Raw genomic sequence first — 6,040 nt, 5'->3', positions numbered from 1 at the left:
CCTCCTAGCCAGTGAATGTGAAGGCCGCTTATGGTGCGATCATTTCTAAGCTTAAGAAAATGAATCCTTCTGCAGACATGCAATTATTTACCGTTTCTGGACTGCAAAAATAACATTTAAATAGATGGAAGAAATTTACCCTTTCTGGGCTGAGCCACTAGAGAGAAGAACAATAGTATACAGTTACTGAGGAATGACAAATAAAAAGTTACAGAGGCAGACCAAATTATAACTCTCTGGATGGAAACCAAATATATCACAAGAATGTTTGTTTCCCCATACATGGGCTTTTCCCGAGAAATTTATGTGGCAGTTGCCTTATTTGGAGGATGATATTCAATTGAGTTTGAAATAGTTATTTTAAAATGCATTTCTAGAGGTATAAACAGATTCAAACATTCAAATGTACAAATTTAAAGATTCAAAGTCTTTGGCATTCGATCTCTACAGATTTCACAATTTAAATATATCAATAATTTTAAACCAAATTACAAATATATATAAATATATTAAATTCTTACTTACTAATAATAAATCATCTAAATATTTGCAGCTATATGCCTGGAGATCAATATAATCCTAAATTTCTTCTGAATTATTCATAGAAAACAGTAATATTAAAACGCAAACTTGAAGAAATTAACCATAACCGATTTCAAAGGAATTTGTTTTCTGTTATGAAAAAAAAAGGTAAAACAACGTGCCTGAAAGTCAATACTAAATTTCTTCAGGACTACATTGATGAAAAATAACCTATATATCGTCAAGTCAAAAGAGTTGTCAGATATCATTGAAATCTATACAGAAGCTCTCAAAGTCCGAAATTTCCTTAAATAGTTACTCTTTAGATAAAACTTCAAAAAAAAAATGCTAATCTTTCAATGGAATATTCAATTAACAAAGGAAAAAGATTTCAAATTTGGCACAAGATCATAAAGTTCGTTCAAGTGCTTGAATTTAGCTTGCCAAATCCTCACAGGATCTTGGCAAATACATCAAATTTGCAATGGCAGAAAACTTCTTTTACCTTTGAATGGCAGAGTGAGGATTTTGAAAAAAAAACTATCCTATAAATGTCGTGTCAATTAAATGGAATTCTCAGTTTTGATTTTTGGTTTTCGTCCATACCAAGAATCGTATTTGGATTTTAGAATTTTGATCATTTACCATTAATTAATGGCGGATATATATATATATATATATATATATATATATATATATATATATATATAGAAATTGGTTCTAAAACATTTTGGGATGAGTGGGATGAAAATCATTGTTTTGCAATAGGTATATTTTTATAGAAATTGGTTTCGATTTTTCTTTTAAGTTTTTGTGATAAGGAGGTTGAGGATGAAAAAAATAAAAAAAATTAATGTCTCTCTTAATAATATAAGACGTAATTTTACTTAGTTTTGGAACTAAATTACTACTTTGCAAGGCATTGCTAATATTCCATCCTATTCAAGTATTTGTTTTCTTCAAGAAAATTTGGTGAAGAACACTTGAGCACTCCCTGCATTCTGCAGATGATACCTAGTGTATATATGTTAGTGTGAATTATGATACCTATTAGGGATACTGGGTGAGGCAAGTAACAGAGATAGCTAACTTGGAAAAATTATCCCAAGATTTTTATATGAAACTCAAAACACTCAACCATTCAAGCTAGCTCACTAAACTAACACTAAAATTAATAAAATTTATTTATTTTATTAATCCCTTCATCCCGTGATTCTTTTCCTTGGAATTACTTCCCTATAGTCTTGCTTTTCCCCAAGATGATTTCTAAGCTTCATTTTGAAGCTCATCAACCTTGAGGACAGAATCTTTGAAATCAAATACATCTCTGCCCGAGACTCCACAAGTTTGTTTACCCTTCAACATGTTGCTACAGATAGCAGGGTCTATATGTGGGACTACTTTGTCATTTTTTTGGACGTGTCTCAGCCTTGGTAACTAGTTGATCTTTAGCATCGAAAATCTTTCCTGTTTTCACAGTAAATTCCCTTGACCAGAAAAAAATTATTTGAATTATTGTCACAAGAGTTAATTACGCCAATGTCTCTACTTGGAAAAAATATAACTTCTTTGATTGTCTGTATGACTAACATCCAAATCATTGAACCTATCAACATTCTGAAGCATTTTACCTTCCTTTTCTGCGAGCTCCTTACAGTAGTTGGATCTCCTAAATTTATCAACTGTTTCTCAGGCAAATTACTAAAGTTGCTGTCCATACTCCCTCAATATTTCCCCTGCCAGCTGCTAAATGCACTTGTTCCTTGTATGTACCTCTACCATACCTCGTTGATATAAAAGTTTGTTTATACTGAATTTTCCTGTCTTGCTCTGGCTTTGCCTCCAGCTTGAAAGAACTCTTGGAACTCCTAGAAGAACAATTTCACATTGCCATGCATTTTCACCCCAAAGGATCTCTGGCCTTGTAAAAGCAGCCAAACAACCATCAATGGACATTGGAAGAATATCTTCAAGCTCAGCCTTCTTTGTTTCATTGTCTTCTTGAATGGCAATGACCAAACCTGTTGCCAATATACCATCTCCACCATATTTTTCATTTAACTGAAAACCCTCAGATTCACCAGCTTCTGTTCCTGTGTTCCGAACAAGGGAAGTTTTTTTTTCTTCATCAAACTCTCCATTAATAACCTTGGGATCTATTTCAGATTCAGTTGTAGAGAGTTTGCCTGAAGTCTCAACAATGCTTCCTACACATAACTTTTGAAAACGTTCTGTTGTTTGAATACATTCCTCTGCCACGTTGAGATCCTCGTCAGGATGTGGCAGAACATCTGAGTCCCCAATCATTGGAAGAGGCTCATTCTGTGTTCAAAGTTCATTACGATCTTTCAAGTTAGGCATGGGCAGCATACCCTGGCTATTGGAAGCACCCAAATCCTTTTCAGCAGATGGCACATGTTTCTTCAGAATCCCTGGCATTTCTAGTCGAGAAAATGCAGTGCCCTGATTTAGAAGACCTTTATTCTGGAAAGCAGATTTAAAATCAGAGACTCTCATGGTTGATGCCTTTCATACTCTCATGGTTGGTTCGGAAGAAAAACCACATATTGCCAGATCCGGGACTCTGGTGGTGTCATGTCTCAGATCTAGGCTCTCGCCGTGTCACATGTTTCCAGATTACACGCATTTGATTTCGTTTTTTTTTTGTAAGGCCAATATTTATTGAAATATGTCAAATCTTGCAAGTTATTGAAATTTTATTCTATTTAATGGCTTAGAACTGTGCCAGATTCAATTTTCCTGGAACAACTTCGAATTCAAATTCTTCGAGGACTCTGCACAGTTCAAACTTTGCTGCCTTCTCAATCACAACTGAACAGAAGTTAGGGAGACAAATCTTCATTTGGTCTTCTGTTGGAATTCCGGCCTAAATACTTCAGTGTCAGATATCAATTTGATTGTATAGGAATTGTATTCAGATAAACAACGTGGTAACATCGTAAGGTTACCCACAAACAATTGATATGGAGTTTCAACATAGGAGTCATCGGCTTCCTTTTTCTTGGATATTACTCTTGCTGGAGAGTTGACAATCATATCCCGTCCATCCAAGTCATAGCCTTGCAATTTTTCAATGGCTGACTTAGCTTCTGTAACCTTGCTCTTTGTGACAAAATCAAATCCTCTACTTATCCCACTTTCCTCGTTACAAACAATCTCCACAGACTCCACGGTTCCGAATTCTTGAAACAGCTGAGTAAGTTGTGCATGGTCACAACTCCGAGGGAGATTGCCCCCATAGAGTTTAGTTCTTCTACGTGGTAACTCTTCTTCATTTTTTGGCTGTTGCTCCTTATTTGTTTCTTCTTCCTCTGGTACTGATTGCTTCGTAATTTGTGTTTCTTCTTGAGCTATTGCTGTGATTCTGAATACCTTTCTTCGCACGACAACATGGGAGCATTGGAGAGAGAAATGGGTTCACGTTGATAGTTCCACAGAGGAGAATCTCAGAGGAAGAATAGTGCTTTGGTGATTAAGATTGAGAAGATTGAGATGGGTGTTTTTTTGGCATACAATAATATGAAGAAGCTACCATATCCTCAGCAGTAGTGTAACTATGAAGACAGTTCTCATCATTTTTAACTTCTCATGTAACGTGTATTATTCGGCAAACAATTTTGTACAGTTCCTAATCTGTTTCCATGAACAATTTATGTCTCCCCAATTTTGAATAATTCTTCTGCATCTTTCTGCTAAAAATATGTTCATCACTTAAATTATTCTGTAGATTTTTAATGCAAATTCCTTCTCTCTTTTTTTCATATCCAGGCTTCTTTTCTCTATGATTCCTTCTCTTCATTTCTGAAGTCTGACAGTTCAGATGGATCAATAATTAAATATCCAGAAACATGGGCCCTTTCATTGATTTGAACTTTGTTTTCTTGAATATTTGTGAACAACTGGTTTGGTGTTATAGGCAAAATGATTTGTTTTTAAAAGAAGCAATTTTGAATATGGCTTAAAGTTTCTACCATAAGTCACTAGGGATTTTCCTTGATTAGTTGCCTTCAAAGTTCTTAACACACGGTTATTGAGCTAAATATTGTTCAAAGGGGCTACTTGAATTTAAATGGAAATAATTGAAGGCCTGTGATTTGAATGGCACCATGGTTGATTCTCTAAGCTTGAATTTTCTTTCCCTCTGATGTTATGTGGCCCATTGCATTTACATTCTATCCCCGTCTCTCATTACTTGTGATGCTTACAGCTGCCATTGTCCATTGACTACTTGAAGATCCTATTTTTGGTACCTAGAATAACGTAGTGGCTTTGAACATAGCTTATGAACCCTGATTTTTAATGTCTCTTATTATCGCTGAAAATAAATCCCAAGCTGTCTATTCTATTCCCTATTTCAATCTGCTATGGTGATCCTTTGATTTAGAACACATATTTTTAATACTGATGAGTCTTACTTCCATTAGGGAGTTCTGGTATTTATGAGTCTATTCGTTTCCTCTCTAGATAAAGCTTTGAAATGAATCTTGTTTTTGGGAATAAAACAATGTTAGTATTAAATAACACCCTTAATCGTTAAAAATCCTTTCTATGCTTTTAACTAATACAGTCTGAATCTATATTATCTTGCTTCAATTCTCTACACCAGTGCTTTAGAGTTATCAACTGAAGCAATCTATTTTTGGTTTGTTCCTTGTACAAGTTTTTGGGTTGTTAGATGATAAATGAAAAAAGAAAGTAAACATATTATTGTTCAGACAACAAAGTAGTCATTGGGAGTGGTTATTAAAATATGATACAAACATTCTGCTTATTTTTGGAGTGCCTGAGGAAATAAATTTTGTATTGCAGAATGAAAATTTATATCAAAGCTTTTGTAAGTGATATCTCCTTTTAAGATGATGAATAGGAACTTGGAATGGGAATTTTGGTTCACTAATTTAAAAATCCTCAACCAGTCTCTTTGATCAAGAATATGTTATTGCTACCAAGGGCAAGATCAACGTGCCTTAAGCTTTTATAGTCTGAAAAACATTGCTCTAAGGTATTTTCCTTCAGATATTTTAGTAACACGTGCTTCTTTGAAATGATCAGTGTCAGCATGGACTTGTATAGTAAGTAAGAGGTGTAATGCTATGATAAATCAATTAGTTTGTAAATTCAAAGCAATTACTTTGTGTGGACCTTGATATCATGTTTCCTGAATATATGACAGTCTAATATGTTTTGTTATTTAAATTTTTGTGCTAGTAAATCCACATATTGACATTTTACTCAAAGTTAAATTATGCGAAAAAAAAAGAAAAGAAAAGAAAAGAAAAAGAAAAAGAAGAAGAAGAAGAAGAAAAAAAGGGACTTGCATTATGAGCATAGTATGAAGGATGATCATAACATGGACAATTGTTGGACATTACAGCTCAAGCTCATGTTCGAAGGAACTATACTAGAAAGACATTCTTAAATATTCAAGAGGTTAAAGGAATGAAAATTAGAAGCATTAGATTTTATGACAATGTTTCATGAGGGCCTAATAGAACTA

The 6,040-nt window shown here is 34.1% G+C and overlaps 1 pseudogene; it reads right to left on the bottom strand.

Annotated features, from left to right (window-relative positions):
- Positions 1-3,381: 3,381 nt before the first annotated feature.
- LOC149227590 (28 kDa ribonucleoprotein, chloroplastic-like) lies at positions 3,382-4,078 on the bottom strand (annotated as a pseudogene).
- Positions 4,079-6,040: the final 1,962 nt, after the last annotated feature.

Source organism: Pinus tabuliformis, chromosome J (assembly GCF_031772625.1).
Source record: "Pinus tabuliformis cultivar Carrire ecotype Pingquan chromosome J, CPIR1, whole genome shotgun sequence".
In the NCBI taxonomy this organism is placed as follows: Eukaryota; Viridiplantae; Streptophyta; class Pinopsida; order Pinales; family Pinaceae; genus Pinus; species Pinus tabuliformis.
Note: the sequence above shows the minus strand (reverse complement) of the source record. Positions and strands in the feature narration are given on the sequence as shown.